The sequence below is a fragment of the Panthera pardus genome, unplaced genomic scaffold (genome assembly GCF_024362965.1).
Source record: "Panthera pardus isolate Hobbes unplaced genomic scaffold, ASM2436296v1 HiC_scaffold_13, whole genome shotgun sequence".
In the NCBI taxonomy this organism is placed as follows: Eukaryota; Metazoa; Chordata; class Mammalia; order Carnivora; family Felidae; genus Panthera; species Panthera pardus.
Genome location: NW_026526688.1, coordinates 57293801 through 57300223, shown reverse-complemented (window position 1 = coordinate 57300223; position 6423 = coordinate 57293801).

Sequence of the window (6423 nt, the reverse complement as noted above, 5' to 3'; positions counted from 1 at the left end):
AAGGGATTGCTGAGATGGAACTATAATAATGTGAACATTCATTTTCAGAGTAGTAATGTGATAAGCATTTACTTTAAAGATTTTAAGAATGATGTCTTACTATAATCTTTATTCCCCTTCATATATTCTTTCAATAAAATTTGATTAAAGAAACTCCACAGTGCTATTTGAAGGCTCTAATTGTGTAAGAAGTTTATAGAATTTCTTAGTAAATTTATCATAGTTGAAGAAAGATAGATTTAAAACCTTTAAGAGATAAATCAATGGCAGAAACTTTTGAAAGGCCATGTTTTTGAAAGGCCATGCCCCACCTATGGAAAAGAGTGTTATTACTAGAATAATTATAAACAGAGATTAAATATTTATGTCACATTTTCACAAACTAGAAAAGGTAAAGCTAGTTAAAAATTATTACAAATGAATTTTAATCTTATTGTAATATGATTATTTAGTACAGGTTGTCAATATGATCACATTTCATTAACCTCATGGTGCTCATTTTTTCACATTTAGTATCTCTTAATTTTTTTTTTTTAACGTTTATTTATTTTTGAGACAGAGAGAGACAGAGCATGAATGGGGGAGGGTCACAGAGAGAGGGAGACACAGAATCTGAAACAGGCTCCAGGCTCCGAGCTGTCAGCACAGAGCCCGACGCGGGGCTTGAACCCACGGACCGTGAGATCATGACCTGAGCCGAAGTTGGACGCTTAACTGACCAAGCCACCCAGGCGCCCCTCATTTAGTATCTCTTAAATCTGGATATAGTGATGGCATGTGAAAAATAAATTGCAAGTGTTATTTTTTCTTAGTGGTACATAAGATAATAGTGCATTTAAAAATCAGTGGCATTTTAGATTCAGTGAAATGTGCTGTTATTCCAAGTCTGTTCAGAATCAATTGTGTACTAAAAATAATACATAAAAAAACCCTCACTGAGTTGGAAAGATAAGACTTCTCCTTATCACCATCATGGAGTAACTGTGTCCTGATGTATCCTTCTGCTCTAAACAATTAAAATGTGGGATAAAATACATGAAACAAGCATTTTTAGACATTGGGCAATAAACAACACAACAGTGATTCCTTAAATAAGAGAAGTAAAAAAAGTATTACAATTGTCTGTTTTACTGTCTAGAGAGTTTATAGAACATAGCACTGGGTGGATGAACACAAACAGAACCCTGCAGTGTCTTTAGTTGAGGAGACAGAGTTGTGAATTCAGGGTGGACAAAGCAGCTAGAATACAGAAGCCGTAGAATTAAAGAAGAAAGTGGCACCTGGGTGGCTCAGTCAGTTGAACATCGACTCTTGATTTCAGCGCAGGTCATGATCCCAGGGTTGTGGGATTGAGCCCTGCATAGGGCTCTGTAATGAGCGTGGAGCCTGCTTAAGATTCTCTCTCCATCCCTCTGTCCCTCTCCCTGGCTGGTGCTTTCTCTCTTTCTGTCTCCAAAGGGGGAAAAAAAAGAAGAATTGAAAAAGAGAAAAGAATAAAATGCACAGGAAAATATGAACAGAGAGCACATCAGAATCATGCTGCCATACATCTCATTTCTACTTTTTCTGTCACAGATATCTTTTAAAAATTGTCTATTTACAATCCCATCTTTCCTCATCTAAAATTTATGCTACTATATACTTGTGTATGTGCATATATACACACAGCTACACACCTATATTTTGTTTTTTTAAACATAGTGTTATGAATTCAACCATTGTTTTTAAGGGTTTACATTCAATGATTTTTAGTAAATGTGTAGAGAAATCCAGCCATTACCACATTCCAGTTTTAAAGCATTACTGTTGTCACAAGCATTCTGTTGGGCCATTTGCAGTCAATCCCCATCCTACTTTCTGCTGCAAACACCATCTAATTAATCTCTCTGTAAATTTAACATTTCTGCACATTTCACATAACTGGAATGATATAATTTTATTTTGCATATTTTTTCACTTCATGGTTTTTTTTGCAGTACATTCACATTGTAACATGTATCACTAGTTTGATCCTTATTTTAATACTGAGTAATACTCCATTGTATAAATATATTGTATCATGTTTATTCATTCACCAAATATGTACAATTTAAATTGTTTGTGGGGTACCTGGGTGACTCCGTTGGTTGAGAGTCTGACTCTTGGTTTTAGCTTAGGTCATGATCTCATGGTTTGTGAGTTCGAGCCCCGCATTGAGCTCTGTACTGACAGTGTGGAGCCTGCTTAGAATTTCTCTCTCTCTCTCTCTCTCTGTCTCTCTCTCTCTCTGTCTCTCTCTCTCTCTCTCTGCCCCTCCTCTGCTCGTGATCTCTCTCTCTCTCTCCCTCTCTCTCTCTCTCTCTCTCTCTCGAAAATAAATAAATGTTATAAATAAATAGACAAATCCTTTCTGCTTTTTGGATGTTATGAGTACTGCTTCTATAAACACATATACGCAAGTCCTTTTGTGGACATGTGTTATTTCTAGACATCTTCTCTGAGATCTTATTATTTGGGGGCTTGGGCTGAAACATTTTTCTCTACTTTCATTCAGAATCTTTCCACTCATAGCTCTTCCCTCATTTTCTTCTTCCTTCATTCTTTGCAGGTTCATAAAGAGATAGGACATTTTTTGGAGTGTCTTTGACAGTGTCTGTGCAGCACCCACTTCACTGTAACCTGGTGCCATTCAGCAGGGGAAAATGGGGCACTGGAGAGCTGATGCCTCTGTTTACCCTTCCTTGTCCTCTTGCAGTAAGGAAATAAATACTTGATTGTTAGTTTCATTTGGGCTCATTGTCCTAATTGATTACCTTGATGCCTGCTTGCTCCACAAGTGATCCTTTTAATACCCTCCACCCCTCAAACCTGAGGAAAAATCTAAGCTACTTACAGCGTCATGACCTTTCCTCTGCTTACCACTCCTTGAATCCTGGGCTCTTGGCAAATACTATTGTTTAATTAATGAATACACGAATGAAATACCGATTAAATGGTTTATAACTTAGCAGGACATTTAAGAAATAATTTTAAATCAGTTAGAAAGTTTAAGCTGATTTTTATGAACTAATTAAATCTGGTTGCACATACTGATTCTTGCACATTTTTGATTTCTCTGAAGAAAAATTTTCATGGTTCTGCTATAATACTGTATTTTGGACTCCAAAACATATACTATAAAGAATAAATTTAAGCTAATATTATGTTTCCAAAATACTGTGTAATACATAAATCTGTAATTCTTAATATCAAAAGTAGTTATTTTTATTATATTAGAAAATACAACCTGAAAGAATTTACATTATTAGAACCAAAACTGTCTGAGGTTTAAAAGGAAAGAGATTTTATCAGTTATATTCAGCAGTGCATTCTGATCGTTGATCACAGTGGATCACTTAGAGTTTTTATTCAAAATAAGCAGATGAAATAGCACCAACCATTTTACAAGTAGGGAGCAGAATACTGGAATTCGTGTAGTGACACAGTGTGCTTTGGTATTTATTAGAGCTTCATTTATGGCAGCTGAAGTAAACTTAAGTTGTTGCTATGGTAATTTATGTATACTTTCAATCTTAAGGATTTATCTTGATACATTATAACCTTGTAATGAAGAACACAGTACACTATACACAGGGTAACACCTTTTTGTTTACAAGAGCTTATTTTTAAAGCATATCATGAAATTAACTGTTTCCAGGAGGAAATTTCTTAATATAAATTATCCTCTCAAATTCCTATCATTTCCTTCAGAGGAAGTTTTTAAAATTAATTTTTTAAACAGTTTGGTATTTATGGGAAAAAATGAGCAGATATTACAGTTCCTATACGCACCATGCCTGATTTCCATAGTTCATTCTGATTTCTAGTTTATCCTTCTATGACCAAAGATTGCCATTGTGAATACTACTTTATACTTAATTGTCTGGTCTCCTTAGGCTCTTCCTGGCTGTGACAATTTCTTAGACTTTGCTTGTTTTGATGACATTGACAATTTTAAGGAGTACTGGTATGATATTTTTGTAGCATGCTCCTCTAGTGGAATTTGTCTGATAATCTTCTCATAATTATACTGTGCCTATGGGTTTTTAGCAGGAATATAACACAGGTAAAATATCATTTCCCTTATATCGTATCAAGGGTACATATTGTCAATATAGTTTATGACTACCGATATTGATCTCGATCACTTGGCTGACGTAGTGTTTGTCAGCATTCCGCACTATAAAATTACCCCTATCCACTCTCTACGCACTCTTTGAGAGGATACTACAATGTGCAGCCTATGTTTAGAGTGGGATTTATCGCTCACCTCGAGGGTGGAGTGTGTATGTAAATTACTTGAAATTCTTCTGCTTGCCAGATTTGTTGCTTCTCACCCATTTATTTATTCAATCATTAACTTATATCAGTAAGGATACATAGGCATTTATTTGATACTTTGGTTTAAAATCCAGTATCTCTCTCTCTCTCTGTCTCTGTCTATATATACATATATATATATATATATTTTTTTTTTTTTTTTTTGGTCAAATTACAGCTTTGACAATTTCAGTTAGTTCTTGTATCCCTTTGACATATCCCCGTTGATTTTTTTCAGCACTTATTACTTTCTGGAACTATAATACATTCCAGACTCATCTTGTATATTTCCTGACCAAGTCCTGGTATTAGACATTTCTTCAAGGAGCCCTGGTTAATTTTTTTGGAGAATGGTATTGGAAATCAAAAGCTGGGTACCACATGTGCCTATAACTCTATTTCTATATGTAACCATCTGTATCTGTATTGAGCTACACATTCATACTGATATCTCTAGCTCAGATCAGTTATCATATGAATCATTTTAGTGTCTATCTCTTGCTTATCTGTATCCATCTAACTCCCATAGGGAAAAACAGGCTCCCAGCCTTCAATATCCATTCACTATTTCAATTCCAGGATCCATGTTTGCAATCTTAGACTTGTTAACCCGTATGCCTACAGAAAAAAAAAAAAAAAAAAAAAACAACCCCAAAAAAACAACAACAAAACAAGACAAATGAAACAAAATAAAAATTTCCAAGTAGATCAACTAGAATATATGCTTATGTACGTTTTAGTTTTACATTTAGTCTTACATCCAAAGTTATTTGGTCCCCATCATTTGTTCCCAGCCCTGCCAATGAGAACATTTCATGCATGTATGATACACTTGGATTCTTTTACTAGTTTCCATTCCTTCCTGGGATACTTCAGCCTCACAAATGGTTTTTTAAAAGTCACATGCATTCAGGTTTACTCTTTGCGCTATAAAGTTCAGTTGGTTTTCACATATTTATGGTGTCATGTATCAACTGTTACAGTATCACACAGAATAGTTTTATTGCCCTAACAATCTTTGTGCTTCACCATGTCAACCCTACCACCCTTTCCCTGCACGCTTGTCAACCACTGGTATTTTCATTATGTATATAGTTTTGCTTCTTCTAGAATGTCATCTAATTAGAATTGTCCTGTATGTAGCCTTTTCAGAATACTTTAAGTAGGCAGTATGCATTTAAGATTCATCTGCGTCTCTTTTTGTGGCTCAATTACTCATTTCTTTTTATTGCTGAATAGTTTCCATTGTATGATTGTACAAATTTGTTTATCCACTTATCTGTTGAAGGTCATCTTGGTTGTTTCCATTTTGGGGGATTATAAATAAAGCTTCCAGAAATACTCTCATGCAGGATTTTGCGTGGACCTACGTTTTTGAATCAGGTAAACCTATAGGAGCATGATTGCTCAATCATAATGTAAGACTATCTTCAGCTTTGCAAAAAGTTGCTCCACTGTCTTCCAAAGTGGCTGTAGTATTTTTCATTCCTACCAGTAAGCATGCAAGCTCTGTTGCTCCATGTCCTCTCCAACATTTGGTGTTGTCAGTTTGTTAAAAAATAAAATTTTGTCTTATCTATAAATGAAATAGATTTTATTTTCTATTTTATAGGTACAATAAAATTTTATTCATCAAATAGATTTGCAGTGGATCTCACTGTTTTCATTTGTAATTCCCTGATGATAAATGATGTTGAGCATCTTTTTCCTATGCCTATTTGACACCTCTAAATCTTCTTTGGTGAGATGTCTGTTCAGATATTTAATTAAATTGTTTGTTTTATTATTGTTGAATTTTAGTCTTTTTATATTTTGATTTAGTGTCCTCTATTAGATATAATTTTTTACACATATTTTCTCCTAATACATTGACTTATTTTTTCATTCTCTTAATAGTGTCTTTCTCAAGGTAGACATTTTCAATTCCTTTTTCTTAGAAATTTTTAATTCTAATAAGTTCCAGGTTGTCAACTTTTCATGCTTTTAGTGCTGCATCTAAAAACTCATCAAAATTGTAGCTTTACACTCCTCTTCTGAACAAAATTTGAATGAGACATATGACCATAAGACTACTTATATATAAAC